Raw genomic sequence first — 20,051 nt, 5'->3', positions numbered from 1 at the left:
TTATAAACATCTTATAAAGGCCTTATTACCTATTAACTAACGCTCATCTAATCTTATGATGGCACTAACCTTAGTCCAAATTATAATGATTACTAATACTAATAACCATTTGACAGTCTTTTTAATGTTAATAAGCATCTTTTAAAGGCCTTATTACCTATCAACAAATGTTTATTTGTTACAGTACGTCGTGTGGAATTTTTGTCTCTTTCACCCCCACAGAGTTCTCTGCTTAACACCCTCATAAACCGTATCAAGAGAGACGCCACTCTCTCTCCCCATTCTCCCCTCTATGATGTTTTGTGTTGTAGGTGTATTGTGCTGGTTTCCCGACCATTTTAAAATACCAAATTACATGACGTTGCCAAGCAACAAGTGCAGCAAATATTGGCATGCTAAAGAATGGGACACTAACCTGTTATTGTCGAACAAGCATGAGCACAACCATAGGAGTCTCTCTGAACACCCTCCCATTCAAACTGAAAAGCACTGGGCCAATCACAACCAGCATGAAAAGTGCTGGGCCAATCACAACTGTTTATCTAATATGGGGCGGGTTTAATACCATGACTATACAGTGGAACAACATCGAGGCATTTTTCCAAAAACCACGATTACTTGCCTGATTGTGCCGGTTGATAACGGCCTTTGGATATCGCAAATGAACAGAGAGCTTCCAGACTAATACTTGGTCTGTCCAGGCTAGGGTGTTTGAACACAGCCTGGGAGTCTGGATGTGAGGAAGTACAGTGCTCTACAAAACACCTTCCAGTCACACTTTTCTTTGGCTTTCTTTGGTTTGCTTGTAAATAGCTTAGTTCTGCTGTATTTTTAGCTCAATTATTATTTTACATAAAAACCCGGTGACACTTTGTATCAACAGAGTATTCTTCCATCAGACAGAGCGGGACTGCAGGGGGACTGCAATGCGTTGTGGGAAAGCAGGTTTTAAAAGATATTGGATTAACATAAGTGAAGTGCAACAATGGGAGACTTCTGTGGTATTGTACAGTAAATCTGCTGGTCGGTTGGAGGCCACAATACAGGCTGGACCAAACTGACTAATAACACACAAACACACACAGGAAGCAGATCCTCCAGTCCGTGAACACAAACACACACACAGAAACACGAACACACACACAGAAACACGAACACACACACAGAAACACAAACACACACACAGAAACACGAACACACACACAGAAACACAAACACACACACAGAAACATCTCTTCATCCTCCTGTTTCTCGTTCTCTTCATCATACTGAAACCTAAACCAGGGGAAAGGAATTTTAAAGACGTGCTCAATTTGGAGCCAAAATCCTAAACGTTTGTTGGTGCCCTTGAGGTGTTGGTAGTAGCGTGATGGGATGGTAGTTTCAGTGTTGCCCCGGGCTAGCGCTGATAAGGGGAATGGAGAGGGTAACTGGCCAGCAGTAATCTCAACATCTTACCGTTTCCGCAGCACTTTAAAATGGGTTTTGATTCACTATCTTGTGTAGTTCTGAAAAGAACAAGGAAACACCTGCACTTGACCCATTAAAACATTTCTGGAATCCCATCCATCCGTTTTTTTATTGTTAGGGAAGTCTGATGGCTGAGCGGTTAGGGAGTCGGGCTAGTAATCTGAAGGTTACCGGTTCGATTCCCGCTCACATGATATTGGTTTTGTGCGAGTGTGTGTTCTTGTATGAGTGTGTGTTCTTGTATGAGTGTGGGTAATACATTTACATTTAGTCATTTAACAGACACTCTTATCCAGAGCGACTTACAGTAAGTACAGGGACATTCCCCCGAGGCAAGTAGGGTGAAGTGTCTTGCCCAAGGACACAGCGTCAGTTGGCATGACCGGGAATCGAACTGGCAACCTTCGGATTACTAGCCCGATTCCCTCACCGCTCAGCCACCTGACTCCCGTAATAATAATACATTTTATTTCTAACGCACTTTTAATTTGAAAACAAATCTCAAGGTGTTACAGTTAAGATTATAAAACAAGGTAAAGCATCAATATAAAATACAATTAGATAATTAAAACTCATAAGATCTGCTAAAGAAATGTTTTTAGTCCTTTTTTAAAGTTGTTCAGTTGTGGGTGTTTTCGTGTGTGTATTCTCGTGTGTGGGTTCTCGTGTGTGTGTGTGTTCTCGTGCGTGGGTTCTCGTGTGTGTATTCTCGTGTGTGGGTTCTCGTGTGTGTATTCTCGTGTGTGTGAGAGATCTGTTCAGTAAATAACTCCAGCCGCAGGGGAGCAACTTGACGGAGACATTTAGAAAACCCGAACCTGCAGTACTGAGAGCACAGCCGTATCCAGGTGTAATATACAGCAAAGTCAGAGGAAACGCACTTTCAGCACTTCCCCAGATGAAACATCCAGGTCGATTGGTGTTCTGGAAATACCAAAACTAATCCCAAGCCCTTAAAAGATTACTTGGCTATTTCGATGTGATGGCCTTTCCAGGAAAAATATAGAGTATAGCTTCTGAGGCCAATTTTCATGTTATGGCTTTAGGTGTAGTACACTTGTAGTACACACAAAAACTGAGAACAGACACACACACAGAGACACACACACACACTACTTCATATTGGACAGAATCTAATGCTCTCTCTGCAGTATAAACAACACACACATGTAGATGCACACACATTCCCACATCCAAGCACACACACACCAATATTACCAATGTCTCCACACGTTTGCGCTTGGGGCCACCAATTATTGCTCCAAACTTAACGGGGTTAACTGGCTTTCTACATGTCAGAGGATGTGAAGACCCCAATCAGCCGACATTACAATCCAATCATGTAGCTAAAGTCCTGGGATCCTCTCTCTTTGTGTGTATTAAGACTGTGTGTATGTGCGCGCACGCGTGTGTGTGCGTGTGTGTGACAGTTAGATCATCTTTTGAAAAGTCTCCCAGACTATAGCTATCCTGTCTCCAGACTGTGCCTTGCCTATTGGGGTCCCTTTGAAGCTGTGTTGCTCACTAATCAGATTGAATCAAACAGTAACTTGATTGAGGTTCTGTCTGTTTGCTTATTTACTAAGTGCTTCAAATTCCTCCCTGTTAATCAAATAACAACTGCTCTCTTTACCGGCAGGATCTGTAAGATCAGACCTGAAGTAATACCGTATCGTCATGCGATTCAGTTTTTCCCAAACTAAACTTGATAAAACACATTATATTTATAGTTTTATGAATTAAATTGCTTTCAAGTGATAGCTTCAGGGAAGTTTATCCATCAAATATACCCCAACAACGTTCTTAAAAATGTTTCCCATAAAACAAGGGGGAAATTAGGAATTGTCTTTACATCACCTTTGTATCAATAATACCACAGCTACATGTTTGTCCATCAATGTGAGACTAACACTGGCTTCATACTCATTTAACCATGGAGGCTTTCATTTGACATGTTAAAGATCTACTGCAGCGAGACATTGGGAGGAAATCGTTGACGGAGTCAGCTAACTCCTAAAGATGGCAGTTAGTTTCCCTGGAGTCAGGCATCTTCATGGCTGCTGAGAGAAATATGACCCCATTTCTGTCCTCAGAATCACTCTCCGGATTCTCACAGTTCCTGGCAGTACCATACACAGCTAAACACGGCCTGAAGTCTGAGGCTAGTTAACTTCATTTGACCCAATAACACGGCAGAGGTAACGTAAAAAAAAAAACTAATGTAAACTAAATAAGGGGCTCAGGTTAGGAAACAATTACTTAGTTGGTCATTCAGTCTGGGAATTTTTATATGATGAATGTACTCAATGAGGCCAAAATCAATGTGAAGGAGTCAATAATTTCTGCTTGAATTGCATTTGTGGTTTTTGGCAGCCAAACTTCGGAGGAACGAAAGACGTTCTTCTGCAGCTCACGTCTCTGGATGAGACAAGCGGAACGGAACAGATGGTCAACAAGAGATTCATACAGCATCACATATAACATAAATCCCATCAAAGCCATAAAGTACAGTATGGATGCACGCCTGTCAAAGCAGTTTACTGTTTACTAGGTAACCCTCCCACCGACGGTGACACACACGCGATGCGGCCATCATCTGGAACATATGATCAATTTCACGCCTTGGCAAGAAGTAATATGTGTAAATTGAAAATTTGTATGTTGCAAATAATATCACAATATACCAATGCTAATAAATTATTTGATTAGATTGGATTGGATTGCACATGCTGCTATGTGCGTAACAGATAGTCCTCATAAAAGTCGAATGAAGATAATTTGAAACTCGTTCGAGTATAAATAATGCATTGTGATTTAAATGTTACTAAACAAGGATCTTAGCTGTAAACAAACAAACAAATAGCCAGAGGAATGTTTTCTAACTGGGTGGCTGTAATACAGGCTGACGCCAAGACAATAACATTGATGGACAAAGATTTGCTGAACATCCGGATAGAAAAAGATCTAACTTGCCGAGAAAAGACAGATGCTCTCTAAGAGCTTTGACTTCATAGCTCTTTAATTCTGAGATTGTAACTCCGTCACCTCTATTTCCAACTTCCCAGTCACACCTGTATTTTTACATGCTCATAATCACACACACACACACACCTGTATTTTTACATTCTCATAATCACACACACACACACACACACACCTGTATTTTTACATGCTCAGAATCACACACACACACCTGTATTTTTACATGCTCATAATCACACACACAAACCTACTCACACACACACACAGTTCATACAAACACTTCCTGGCAGGGGGCACCAGGAAGGTGGAGGAAGGAGGAGAATGTGAGCTGTCACTTCTGATCACAGCTGCGGCTGTGGATGCTGCCGAGATTGAATTTCCATGGAAGTGCGGCCAGGTTGATTTGCATACAGCTAGCCTGCGGCTATTGGCCTCTTCACGAGGCCGTGACGATGATTAGATTGAGAGGAACCTTAACCGTCCTCACGCCTGCACCTTGGCTCACGCAAGCACAGATGGATGTGTCTCGTATCTAGTGGCTGCATATTCTTGTGGCTGCGTATCCTTGGAACCACGCCGTTTAAAAGCTGCTTCTTGCGAAGCATCGTTTCAAAGTAGCTGTGCGTTCAGTGACAAATTTATGGAAACGCACATTTTTTTAAACATTTGCTAAGGGACTGTTGAGTAAAGATTTACAGTTAATGTTCATCAAGGTCTATAGTTCCCTTACTCACTTTATGATGTACATTTTATTCTTGAGCACATTCACAATAACATTAGCCTATAATACTGTAGACCTATCATTTATAACCCCCTGCCCCCCCCCCCCCCCCCCCGCTCTTTAAGGGTGTTCCTTATGCAGACTTGATGACAACACAGTACACATTCTGCTGTGCTCAGAAGTTATTCTGTGTTTACGGTTTAATTTTAATTTTACAATGCCCTTTTTGATAAATGATGTGTGCGATTTTCCACACGGGTGAGACAAATGCACGCGGGGACTTTTTTTATTTTGGGTACGTGTGCTTCACAGAAAATTCCTCACCGTCACATGAGTGATGAATTATCCTGGTTCTTCATGAGCCATAGGTGTGAAAACACATGGGAATGCACGAGGCGCCGTGACGGGTTTCTGGGAACGTTGTGGATATTTCCAGAAATATTCCAGGATCCACAAATACCTCATCCCATCCTGCCCTTGCATTGTAATGCCAAGAAGCCTGCGACGTGTCACCCTCACTTACACGCGATCGTGCGCACGCACGCGTGCCGTGAGGATACAGGCGTGTGCGTGCAGTCAGGGGCCTCAGGACATGCACACACGTGTGTGTGTGTTTGCACTGCAGGTAGACGAGCACACACACACACATACACGCATGCACACACACACTCGCATGCACACACACATGTATACACACACGCACACTCTCCTCTAAAAACCTAACCGTGCCCTAATGAGCAGGAAAAAGGAGGTTCCAGCTGTCCCAGCCGCCTGAGACTTGTCAAAGAGGAGGTCTCTCACCACAGTGTCCAGCCGTTTCCATCAGGCCAGCACAAGACAAGCACACAGCGGGCGCAGGACAAGTCCAATGTATATTAGTGATGGAGAAAATGACTAAACCTTAACAGTGCTTGCTGACGGGGGAAACAGTGAAAACGATTTCGCAGTTAAGAACAGATACAGCCAGCCAATAAAATGTATTACATACAGCACTAGTCTATTTCCTAGATTGGTTGTTTTATAATCACAAGAAGTCAGTACAGGAGTAAAACGCACACAGACCCACATTCAGACACGCACACACTGAGATATGCAAAACTATATTGTCATATCCCCACGCTACGTAAGTCGCTGGTGACAGTGGAGCCCTTTTGAACCTCTGCTGGGGTCTGTCAATCACGAGCACGGAGCTCTTAGCTGCTATGGTAACAGCCACTGTGAGTTTGGTTCTGATAGACACAGATTGTTTATGAGAAGCTGCTCTCTATGACTCAGCCAAGTAGCCAGCCAGACAAATAATCAGCCAGCAGGCCAGTCTGCCAGCCAGCCAGGTAGCTGAGAGAAATGAGAGCCCGCTGGGCAGGTGGACTGCTCAGTCCCCAAGCAGGAGAAAAGGTCAGACTGCTTATTGTTTTCCTGTTTATTGTTTATACTGGGGCGGCTGGTGGGTGCACCCGAGTCTGTGTGTGCTCATAGTTTTGCGGAAGCTAGGCCGAGCAGGGGAGTCAGGTGGCTGAGCGGTGAGGGAATCGGGCTAGTAATACGAAGGTTGCCAGTTTGATTCCCGGTCATGCCAACTGATGTTGTGTCCTTGGGCAAGGCACTTCACCCTACTTGCCTCGGGGGAATGTCCCTGTACTTACTGTAAGTCGCTCTGGATAAGAGCGTCTGCTAAATGACTAAATGTAGGCCAATTTTGTGTTTGTGCTGAAGTCAATACAATTACTTTCAAGTTTAAAATCTGGCCAGATTAGGAACCTCTGTCGAAGCAAGTAGAGGCGAAAAAATTAACAGCAACTAAATCAGTGATGCTTAAAAAAAAAAAAGAATTGTGTTTCAAAATGTTTTACATTTCTTGAGGTTTTGAAAAAAAGATTTTCGAAGAAAAGGGTTGTGAGTCTAGAAGCAATAAGGAAGTGAGTTAAGCTCAGCCAGGTTCTCTGAGGGAAACTTGGTGCAGAACTGCAGTACACTTGGCCCTTAATAGAATTTCTTTCCGACCCAGACTAGAAAAGGAAAACAATGAAACAGGCCAGATTCTTTACGTACCCCATTGATAACCTGGAATGAATCAAAACAAGCTTGCTGACACACACATAGAAAGACACACCTTAAACAATAACTCTAAGTGTATTTACAGGTATTATATATACAGGAAAAACTAGGTATGCATATTACTAGTTGTATAGTATCCACAGGTATTATCAGGTATATATTACTGGGTAAACAGGCGTTGTGTGTGTTGACTCCAGGGCGTTTCTCGAGTAGAGACATGTGTTGTGAATGTTCTAGACACCAGGGACGGTCTGGACCTGAGGGAGACAAACTGACTTCCTGCAGCAAGGACGCGTGACAGATGTGTTACTGATGGAGGGACTCATCTGGTAAGAACATGTCCATGTGTGTGTGTGCTACGTGCTAGTGTGTGGTGTGTATTGTATGTGTGAGTGTGTGTGCTATGTGCTACGTGCTAGTGTGTGGTGTGTATTGTATGTGTGAGTGTGTGTGCTATGTGCTAGTGTGTGTGTGGTGTGTATTGTATGTGTGAGTGTGTGTGTGATGTTTATTGTATGTGCTAGGGTGTTTCTAGTGTTTGTTGTAAGTGTATGTTTGTATAATTCATGCCTGGTACTCATCTGGATGTTGGGGTGTTTGGAAAAGTTATTGCCTGGGGTACAGTATCCAAATATTTTGCCTTGTTTGTGAACATACACTCCATGATGTATGCCTGCAGATCAGGGTATGGACAGGAGACCTGAGTGAGAGAGGGAAGGAGGACAAGAGAGCCTCAGTTCTCACTGAGAGCCTTCTCCTGTCATCCACGATGAGTGCATTCATCAGCATGTATAACACGTCTGACTGTGTACCTGCTCTGCAAACCCGAAAGAGGAGAAGAGATGCAGCATCTTCCAAAGCTCAAGTTTTGCACCAAGACCTCTTTCATCTTTCTCTCTCTCTCTCCCTTTTTCTCTACCTCTCTCCTTTTCCAACCACACCGGGCTGTGACAGAAAATAAACTGACAGAATTCCTGTCAGAAAAGCCTTTGGGGATGACCCAAAAATAAGCCTTTCTTAAAGGGTGAACACTTTTGAGAAGATCCTTCATCTCTGTGAGAAAAGCGATTCCCTCTAGTGAGCGCTCTCACAAGAACTTATTTTTGACCTGCTGTAGCCTACATGTTTATCTGTGTAGCAGCTGTTCACCTACATTGTTGTTTATGTTGAAGTCCTCTTGGTTTAAAAGAACGCTTGATTTCCCTTAAGATCCTGCAGCAAGAATCTGTTTTTCTTACCTGAATTTGTTCTACTTTTCGTTTTCGTCGCAGACATCCTTCTAACATAGCCTGCTGTTTGTTTATTGTGTGCTAACGTAGGCTACTTGATCTGAGTTTAAAGTCACCAACTAGGCCTACTTAATTTTATTAACGACACCCTCACATCCAGCGGTCTTTAGGTTTACCTATGAGCTTATATCTAGTGGTTAGTTTCACAATCTTAATATCCCTCGCTGGGAACCCCCCCACCCCCCCGGGGGAAGTGACCTTTTCTCGTTCTGTCTGCTTTGCTAACAACCACAGCTAGAAAGGGCCAGCTGACATGCCAGCTTGCTAACAAACACTACAACACCTTTCTACTCGTTTCACCATAAACCCCCCGAGAAAGGGTGCGATTGCATCTCATCCGAAGTGCGGCAGAAACAGCCGAAGCTTCTATCAGGCTAGCGGGCAGGATGTCGTCTGGTAGCAGCTGGTCATTCTGTCTCCTGCCTTTCCTCGGCATATGGTCCAGCCTCACCATAACATACTCTCCCACGCTAACGACAATATTGGCTAATTAGCGCTTGAAAATTGTATTAGGTTCTGTAGTCGGATTAAATTAGTGCGTGACTGTTTGCAGCTCTTTCGCGGATGCCAGTCGAGATGAAGACGGACATTAGTGCGGCCGATCACAGCATGTTTTAAAAGGAAAAAATGCGGCCAATTTTCCATAACTATTTATGGGTAGCTGGGGGACTACCTAAGCTAGTCTACCATTTTTATCATGGCTCATTTGGTCCCTTTTCTGTCATGAGCGCTAAAAGGATATCAAGTCGAATTAGATGGGAGTTCTTGAAAGACGACGTTTAGATTGCAGTGGATAGACCCCAGTTAAAAACACTCTCTCAGAGACTTTATAAGCCTACATTAGCTGTCCTGTCGTTGTCCAATACTGACACCAGCTCCTTTCAAACTACAAAATAACCTTTTCGGAGAACACCGAACACATGGGAGCGCTTCACATAGCTCAACATGATTAATGTGAAAGGTCTGCCAGAGCGTGTGTGCATATGTGAGCGCTTGTGTGTGTTTGAGCACTTGTGTATGTGTGTGTGATGCCTATGTGACCCCCCCCCCCCAGGTAAAAGGACCTCCCCTGAAAGCACCTGAGAGCCCCAGACCGGTCTCCAGGCCCCAGACCGGTCTCCAGGCCCCAGACCAGTCTCCAGGCCCCAGACCAGTCTCCAGGCCCCAGACCAGTCTCCAGGCCCCAGACCGGTCTCCAGGCCCCAGACCGGTCTCCAGGCCCCAGACCAGTCTCCAGGCCCCAGACCGGTCTCCAGGCCCCAGACCAGTCTCCAGGCCCCAGACCGGTCTCCAGGCCCCAGACCAGTCTCCAGGCCCCAGACCAGTCTCCAGGCCCCAGACCAGTCTCCAGGCCCCAGACCAGTCTCCAGGCCCCAGACCAGTCTAGGCAGCTTCCTACTCTGCCTATACGGAGCACCGGCCCTGTGTGTAGGTCGTGCGTGTGTGTGAGTATGTGTGTGGTGTGGTGTGAGAGTGTGTGTGAGAGAGAATATGTGTGTATGCGTGTGAGAGTGTGCGTGTATGTGGCTGTGAGAGAGAGTGTGTGAATGATTACAGTCAGTTTTTAGTGTGTTAGCAACATCTACATTATCACGGTTGATTCCTTTTTAACTGAGTGTGACATTTACTTTGTTCTCATACTAAAGCTGTTGAACAGTAGCTTTGGCAGAGCTGATTAGGGATTACTGGTCCATCGCATGTTTAATATCTTAGTTTGACAACATATAAACACAGTTTTTGCTTCAGAGAAATCTGTCTCACTGTGTTGTAACTTCTTAAATAATGACTCAACTATACAGCTAACCGTATGAAAATATTCCCATAAAAGGAAAGTTGTTGGAGTCCGGTATAACTGAAACTTTGTTTTGACAGTTAGTCTGAACCCACCCCGACACAGCCCCAGTCACACAGCAGCTGACTGGCATCATGTTTAACCACATGCAGGGGCACTGCTAGGGGGGTTCAGGCCCCCGTCTGTTGGGCCCCCTGTCTATTGGGCCTCCTGTCTGTTGGGCCTCCTGTCTGTTGGGCCTCGTGTCTGTTGGGCCTCCTATCTGTTGGGCCTCCTGTCTATTGGGCCTCCTGTCTGTTGGGCCTCCTGTCTGTTGGGCCCCCTGTCTATTGGGCCTCCTGTCTGTTGGGCCTTGTGTCTGTTGGGCCTCCTGTCTGTTGGGCCTCCTGTCTATTGGGCCTCCTGTCTATTGGGCCTCCCGTCTGTTGGGCCTCCTGTCTATTGGGCCTCCCGTCTGTTGGGCCTCCTGTCTGTTGGGCCTCCTGTCTGTTGGGCCTCCTGTCTGTTGGGCCCCCTGTCTGTTGGGCCTCGTGTCTGTTGGGCCTCCTGTCTGTTGGGCCTCCTGTCTATTGGGCCTCCTGTCTATTGGGCCTCCCGTCTGTTGGGCCTCCTGTCTATTGGGCCTCCCGTCTGTTGGGCCTCCTGTCTGTTGGGCCTCCTGTCTGAGAAAAAATCATCCTAATCCTCCACCCCACACTACGGTGTCCCTAACCATATGCAATTACTTACATCTGCGACATCAACGACTGCAAAAATTACATCAGAATCAAGTGAAACATTAACGTGAAAGTGCCAGGACGTCTATAAAAACATCCTGTAACAAACCACTGTTACATTTCCTCATGAGTTAACTCAAAACAGGTCCTTCCAGAACAGTGCTTTTCGCCATCTCTTTCTACCTGTCCTCATCCTGTCCTCATCCCCAGCATATCTAGAAAATACAGAAGGCAATCAGTCAATACTAAAAACACTGTAGCGCTGTGTGTGTGTCCACCTGTGAGTCCTGTTAACAGGGATTGATTTATTTTTTCTTTGTGCTCAGCCACCATATATATATATAGACACGATTCAAACTCTAACCCTTACTGAGACAGGCATGCAGACTAATGGACAGAGGAGGAACACATGTACAGACACATACAGTACCGCAGACACACAGAAACCATCACCTCAAACTTTGAGACTATTTTCAGACACAGAAATTAACGAGGGAGAGAGAAAGCTTGGTAAGGAAAAGGCAGGAGAGAGAGAGAGAAAGAGAGACAGAGAAACAGAAAGACAGAGAGGGAGAGAGAAAGCTGGGTAAGGAAAAGGCAGGAGAGAGAGTGAGAGAGAGAGGACAGAGAGACAGACAGGGAAAGAGATGGACAGAGCACCGGAGGGAGAGAGACAGAAAGACAGACCAAGGGAAAGAGAGAAAAGAGGGTGATAATGTGGATGAATCAGCGGAGGGAAACAGGAAGACTCATACACTATAGAACAGCACTGCATCTCTGTCTGCAGAGCTATTATCTGTGGGTCCCTGCCCCAGGCAGGATCCTGGTGTCACCCGGAAAGAAAGGATGAATCCATCTTAACTGCGAGTACAGTAATAACTGCAGAGCCATATGGCTTCTGGCAGGTAGGGTACACTGTGGGTCACCTCCACAAGAATAGCCCGATTCACTGCCCAGGAAAGGAAACAGCAATAAAGGGAGGGAGAGAGAGATATCTGGCTAGCTGGAAAAGGTAGCGATACACAGCCCGCTGTGTATCATCAGGATCTGCATTTCCGTCGTTTGACAAATGTAGACGTCCAAATTCAGTGCCTGAAGTGAGTCTGCAGACCAAACAAATAAGACACTCTTCCGACACTTCTGTTTATTATTCTGTTACTTCTTTTATTTGTCAGTGTGGGCTTTAGTTCCCATCTGCTTATCTCCCTCCCTCTCTCCATCTCTCCCTCTCTCCATCTCTCCATCTCTCCCTCTCTCCATCTCTCCATCTCTCCATCTCTCCCTCTCTCCATCTCTCCATCTCTCCCTCTCTCCCTCTCTCCCTCTCTCCCTCTCTGCCTCCAGTGCCCACTCTGAGACGTCAGAGCTGGCTAACCCAGAGAGAGACACTGGCTAACCCAGAGAGAGACACTGGCGATGGGCTGCTTGTCAGTGACAGACTGGCACACTGGAGGAAGAGGCTGGCGTTAAGGCTCCTCTTTCACTGGTGTCGGGTTCCCGTCACAGAACAAAGTTGTCACATACTGTTCAGTCATGAGTCACCACAGACGTTCATATTCGGTTTGGCGCGGCATGGATCTTTATTGTCTTGGGGGGAGGGCTAATTAATTTGCAGGGAGATTACGTTTTATTGGTAGTTGACAGATGTGATGAGGTGAACTGGAAGTGCCAGCTTGTGCTTCATGTTTATTCATGTCCAGCTGAAATAGTTGAAGTATACTAGTATAGTTTAAGTATAGTAGTATAGTTGAAGTATACTAGTATATTTCTAGTATAGTAGAAATGATCACGATGCTGCAGTTGGGCTCAGCATGGAGTCAGAGATGGTTGGATGCATGCCGTCAGTTTGTATGTAACCCCCCCTCCCCCTCCCTCCCCCCCCTCCCTCCCCCCCTCCCTCCCTCCCCCCCCTCCCCCTCTCCCCCCCCCCTCTCTCCCCCCCTCCCCCCTCCCCCTCCCCCTCCCTCCCCCCCTCCCTCCCTCCCTCACTCACTCCCATCTCTCTTCCCGAGCGTTTCCCATCATTCCGCTGCGTGCGGGCCGTCTCAAACATTCCGTCTGCTGACTCAGGCTCGAGGAAACCAGGACTCGTTCACAGCGACGTCACACGCTGCCCACCGAGGGTCGCTGCACTCTTCAGACCACATCCTCCGCCTGCCACAAGCCTTGGAGGGACTCTATTGCTTTCCTAATGTTCATTCAAGGGAGTTGCGACAGAGCTATGAGTTTGTAAATGCAGTCATTTCAAATCGTTTGGATTTTGGTGCACATGAGGAAGAGAGAGTGAGGAGGAACTTCTGTTACAGAGCTGCCCTGCAGGTGCTGTGGTTTTATAAATATCCCTGATCTGTCAATGGCAGCCATTATTATCATTATCAACGCAATGATATCTCAGTTACATTCTTCAGAAGGCCTCCTTTCAGGATGTGAGGTCTATCGGCTTCTGAAGGGCACCGTCCAGGAGAGAGAGTGAAGGAATGATTGACAGTTGATATTTAGGAGCGAAAGGGCCGAGGGGAAATAGATGAAGTTTTTCCAATTTCTGATGATGAGTGTAGTCAAAGGACAAACACACACGCACACACTCACACACATCTTGACTCCAACATCTCAAATGCGCACCATTTACAGATCAAACAGCCCCTGGAATTACACGATGAGAGACCAGAGATCTCTCATCCGAGTTTCCTTCATTCCCCCGGCTACGAGGTCAAGAGCAGAGCTGGATGAAAGACGAGGGAGGAAGGAGAGAAAGGCCTTCGCTTTTCATCAGGCGTCCAACTGTGCTGCAGATAAGCTGGACGCAAACATGACGCAAGAACATTTTCTCCCTCAGGCCATGATGACTACATACCCCCCACATGCCCCACCTCCACCCCCACATGCCCCACCCCCACATGCCCCACCTCCACCCCCACATGCCCCACCCCCACATGCCCCACCTCCACCCCCACATGCCCCTCCCCCACATGCCCCACCTCCACCCCCACATGCCCCACCTCCACCCCCACATGCCCCACCCCCACATGCCCCACCTCCAACCCCACATGCCCCACCTCCAACCCCACATGCCCCACCCCCACATGCCCCACCTCCACCCCCACATGCCCCACCCCCACATGCCCCACCTCCACCCCCACATGCCCCACCCTCACATGCCCCACCTCCACCCCCACATGCCCCACCTCCACCCCCACATGCCCCACCTCCACCCCCACATGCCCCACCTCCACATGCCCCACCCCCACATGTCCCACCCCCACCTGCCCCACCTCCACCCCCACTCCTGTGTGAAATCCGCCTCCCTGGAAAACTAAAACCCGTGATTTAACCCAACGCTGTGTTATCTAGTAACACTGTCATACCAGGAGAGTTTGAATGAATCTGACATCCCAAGAGCCACACCTTCACTGAGAGCTCAAGCCCCCGACTAGGTTTACAGAAAGGAGTGTTTCCTAACGCAAACACACACCCGCCCTCTTGAGGACTGGACAGCAACACCACGGAAAGCTAACAGTTTGATAGCGTTTGTGGGCGACATTTCAGCTAAGTAGTTCGTTTACAGATTCAGCATGCTCACATCTAATTGTGCAGGGGAGGTGAGCTGCCTAATCCATGCTTGCCTAATTTGAGCCCAACTTGTGCCAGCCCGGTTCCAGCCTGGCTAAATCTACCTAAATCCCATCATCCGAGCAGCACATACTGCCAGCTCGCAGCTCACAGCTCAAACGCAGACAGAGAAATCCTCAAGGGCAAAAAGACAAGGGCGACATCAAAGATCCGAATAAATTCTTACTGTGTGAGTAATTAACTAATCGTATCAGCTGGAGGATTTACTGTGGCGATTGGAACGGCTGTCGACACCGTGAGAGAACTGAGGGAGGAATAAAGAGAGAGAACGAGAACAGAGCAAAGGAGAGAGGGAGAGATGATGAGTGAGAGAGAGAGAACGAGAGAGAGAGAGAGAGAGAGAGAGAGAGAGAGAGAGAGAGAGAGAGAGAGAGAGAGAGAGAGAGAGAGAGAGAGAGAGAGAGAGAGAAGAGGGATATATGGAAAAAGGTGGTGGGTTGAGGGAGGGAGAGTGGGAAGAGAGAGAAAGAAGGATATACTGTATGGAGAGAGGGTAAGAGAAAGGGGGGATGGAGGAGAGAGAGAGACTGAGGGAGTGTGTGTGTGGACTGAGGGTTTTCCAGCAGGAATTCATTCTCCCTAATCTACACCTGCTCTATAGCTGACTGAGACAAATAAACTGACAGGCTTATCTCAGCCCAGGAGAGAACCAGGGGGAGACAGAAGGATGGAGAGAGAGAGAGAGAGAGATAGAGAGAGAGAGAGAGAGAGAGAGAGAGAGAGAGAGAGAGAGAGAGAGAGAGAGAGAGAGAGAGAGAGAGAGAGAGAGAGAGAGAGAGAGAGAGAGAGAGAGAGAGAGAAAAAGTAGCAGGGTAGAAAGAGAGGAAGGTAGAGATATAAAAAGAGAGACCTGGAAAGAGAGACAGTAGGAGGTAAGGAAGGAAAAAGAGAGAGAGAGATCAAGGGAGGTCAACATTGAGAGAGAGAGAGAGAGACAGAGTTAGAGGGAGAAAATGAATGCAAACAAAAGGCTTTGCCACCACACCAGCGGGCGGTTCTTGCACGTCCTACTGGGCATGCTCCTTTCCTGATCACGGCCACGACTCTGGGGTCTGCTCCCGCTGTCTCCCTCGTCAAGGGCAGACCCGCTCTCTCAGCAGCCCCATGCCTGGCAGGCCCCCCAGGAACACAGCCAGCACGCCACCTTCCCCACAGCGACCTGGAGCCTCTGTCATCCACAGAGACTTGACACCCAGCAGACATGTCCCCTCTGGGTGACACCAGGGACTGAGGACAGGAGACAGTCACACGAGGGACAGACAGAGAGAGGGTGGGAGAGAGAGATAGAGAGATTGAGATAGAGAGAGAGAGAGAGAAATAGAGAGAGGAAGAAAGCGACAGAGAAAGAGAAAAAGAAAGTGGGAGAGAGAAAGAGAGAAAGAAGAAGGCGGTAAAGCAGAGGAAAGGATTACGGGGGGAAGAGGATGTAAGGGGGAAGGAACAGCAGAGGAAAAGTACAAATAAGGGGTCCCATAAGGTAACAGGCTGCATGTGTGTGTGGGACATCCACTAGTTGTCAGTGCCGGAATAAGAAAAACTCTGCATGACACTGAAGGAGTGAATCATTACCGACTCATACAGCCGTGCGTACACGTCCATCTACATCCTCATACAGGGTTTTTAAAACCATGAAGGAACCATTCAAATGGATTTCAAGGGGAAAATACTAAAAAGTATTTATTATGTCTCATCAAATTACCCACTTTTCGGGGACGTCCTCCAGCAAAAGGGATTCTGAGGTCTCTGACGTCACCTGTCACCTGTTAATAAATCCGTAATCGACTTCCTGTAAGCAAGACCCTGACCGAGGACAGTAGAATGCCAAAAGTACTAAAGGGTTCCAGCTCGACGGTCTGGAGGCCACCCAGAGCACCCGTGCAGTACTGAGGCTGGACATACATTACATTTCATGTTCTTCACTTGTCAGACGCTTATCCAAAGTGACATTTAAATAGTGCGTAAGGTGAGCAGAAGAACAAGGATGTGTGTCAGTTAAACACTAAGCATGCTGGGAGTTTGGACGAGTCAGAGATCAGTTCAACCAGGAACAGAAAGTTTCATGCTCTGATTTCTTTTTTTTACCTCCAATCGACAAGGCACTCGTTCTACATTGTCGTGACTGTAATCATCTGCAATCACACATCCCTGTGATCCTCAGGCTTGTCTTGTGCAGCCTTGGTATTTAGAGAGACAAGTCCCATTTAACCCCCTATTTTAGCCCTTATACTTTTTGGGGCTTTCCACATTGTACTGCTGCATTCTAGCTTGGTGTACCTAGTATTCCCTCTGAACTTCCCAATGGAACCCCTCAAGGGTCAGATATAACCTGATTTGGGTTCTAGAACACTGCTTCCCCATAGAAGCAAGGCCAGAAGGTTCTATTTGGGAACCTACAGTAACGTTAATGATTCTTAAATCGCCTGAAACAGTTCTACATAAGGTAACTTACGTGTTATGCTTTTCCGTCAGTACAAACAGCTCTACATTGTGTACACGACTCTCTTTCTCAGAGTGAACGTAAGCTAGCTGCACCCTGGATGAGGCCTCTGACGAGATGACTCTTGTTACTGCAGCCTAGCTCTGACTCCAGATCCTCCACTGTGCTCCTCTCCCCTGATTCCGGCCTGATCTTATCTGTCTGGCTGAACAATGAGGACAGGCCATTTGTCAAGAAGCTGTGTGTGAGATGGGGGTCCCTCTACAGGGATGGGGTCTGCAGACTGGCCTCATTAAAGCTCCAATGCTCACAGTCCCCCTATAGAACGTAAGGTGTGGTACGATGTGTAATGCATTCGTTTGGCCGAAGCGTTTTAATCCAAAGTGACAAACGAGGGGGATTTGAACCTGCGACCTCTGAGCTATATCAGTCCCTGTAAGCACCAGTCCATCCGAACTCAAGGTCGACACACATGATTCCTACAATAACAACACAGAAGACCAGCTTGTGCTGCCTGTCCCTTCATTTGAAAGTCACAGACATTAGGAACGGTACCTTACGTTGAAACAAACACAACTTTACCATCCGCACACTTACGGCTGCCATCCACAACTATCTCCGTTCAGCCCACCACACCCCTGCTGCCTGGGCTTTGCAGGGCTGGGTATGCAGGGTAGAGACCCAGCCCTGCCTGGGACCTCCTGGCACAGCTTGTCAGCCACGTGCTGCTGCTCTGGATGAAGGGACATTAGGACAGGACACCTGCCACGTCTAACATTAGCCTGTCATCGTCCTCCATTTGTGCGGAGATCGCCGGGCGGAGCTGAGCCTCACACAGGCAGCCGGGCGGAGCTGAGCCTCACACAGGCAGCTGGTGTACTCAAAGTGGACTTACAAAAGCTTAAGAACAAAACACACTTTGCGAATGTTATATATGTTATATAAGTTGTCGATAAGTACGTGAATGGGCATAATCAGTCAAATAAATTGTACAATTCCAATTTCAAAATGTATAATGCTCGTTTAAAGTAGATTTAAGTGAACCATCTTTTTCCGCTTGGAAAGGTGGGAGGATAGAGCGAGCATCAGAGTCGGGTACAGGAGGGCTGATCCACGCATTCAGGTGCTGACGGGAAGTAAGGATGGACGACTGCCTCTTTCAAGACGGCAGAAATGGAGGTTTCTAAAAGGCAGAATGTTTTAAATATTGTTCAAGAAGGGGGAGGATTTCTGCATCAGAACCTGCAGACTGCATGGTGTGTGTGGGTGTGAGCGTGCGAGTGTGGGTGTGTCGGTGTGCGTGTCCGATGCTTGTGCGTGCGTGCTTAGACTACTGTATGAGTGTGCGGTTTGAGAACCCTTAAAAACTTGCAGTTGAATTATTATGCTGTCTGTTTGCTAAATGCTAAGGTAATATTTACCATTTAGTTAATTTATTATCTGCTCTTTGCAAATTGCACTTCCATTAACTTGTTTTAAACGAAATTTCTAATTCAAACATCTCCAAAGAGATGCTTACACGACTGTCGATATGACGAACACTTAACCACCTATCAAATAAACCACACCAACTGAAGGCTAGTCACTAGCCCCACCTACTGTATAATAACACTGCAGAATCATAAAATAATGATGTCAGAGAGTGCACAGGAGAGAGAAAGAGAGAGAAAGAGAGAGAGAGAGAAAGAGAGAGAGAGAGAGAGAGAGAGAGAGAGAGAGAGAGAGAGAAAGAGGGGGAGAGAAGGAGAGGGAAAGAAAGAGAGATGATGGAAATGGTGAAACAGAACAGGAAAAACAAGGTCAGAGAGAAATAGAATTTTAGAAAGAAGAAGAAAGAGAATGGAAAGGAGTTGAAGGAAAGTTAATGTCATAAATTCTGACAAGTCTTGTTTTATACTTTATAACAATGGGGCTAAATTAGTCTGCTGCCTCCATAAATTTCTTTGGATTCTTTCTTTTATTGGTGGTTTCATCAAGTCATAAACAAGCCTAGGGGCTGCTCCCGCTAAATGATCTGGCCTGGAATAAAAGTGGGGCCGTCTGGGTTATGGTGTGAATCACTGTGTTGACCACACTCCATCATACACACACACACACACACACACACACACACACACACACACACACACACACACACACACACACACACACACACACTCACACTCCATCACACACACACACACACACCATAACACACACAAACGAACGCAATTATCACGTTAAATTAAATTAACCTTAAAGGGCAGGGAGTTTAGCACCCTGGAAGAATATCTGTCTCCAGAACCAGGAGGAGGAGAAGGAAAATCCCTGCAGCTCTGCAGAATCCTGGAGGGGCCTGCAGTGTGACAGCCAGGTGTATGCAGAATCCTGGAGGGGCCTGCAGTGTGACAGCCAGGTGTATGCAGAATCCTGGAGGGGCCTGCAGTGTGACAGCCAGGTGTATGCAGAATCCTGGAGGGGCCTGCAGTGTGACAGCCAGGTGTATGCAGAATCCTGGAGGGCTCTGCAGCGTCGACTGTGTGACAGCCAGGTGTATGCAGGGGCCTGCAGAGTCGACTGTGTGACAGCCAGGTGTATTTAGGGGCCTGCAGAGTCGACTGTGTGACAGCCAGGTGTATGCAGGGGCCTGCAGAGTCGACTGTGTGACAGCCAGGTGTATGCAGGGGCCTGCAGAGTCGACTGTGTGACAGCCAGGTGTATGCAGGGGCCTGCAGAGTCGACTGTGTGACAGCCAGGTGTATGCAGGGGCCTGCAGAGTCGACTGTGTGACAGCCAGGTGTATGCAGGGGCCTGCAGAGTCGACTGTGTGACAGCCAGGTGTATGCAGGGGCCTGCAGAGTCGACTGTGTGACAGCCAGGTGTATGCAGGGGCCTGCAGAGTCGACTGTGTGACAGCCAGGTGTATGCAGGGGCCTGCAGAGTCGACTGTGTGACAGCCAGGTGTATGCAGGGGCCTGCA

This window comes from Osmerus mordax, chromosome 2, assembly GCF_038355195.1.
Source record: "Osmerus mordax isolate fOsmMor3 chromosome 2, fOsmMor3.pri, whole genome shotgun sequence".
NCBI classification, from domain to species: Eukaryota; Metazoa; Chordata; class Actinopteri; order Osmeriformes; family Osmeridae; genus Osmerus; species Osmerus mordax.
This window is presented reverse-complemented; position numbering follows the sequence as displayed.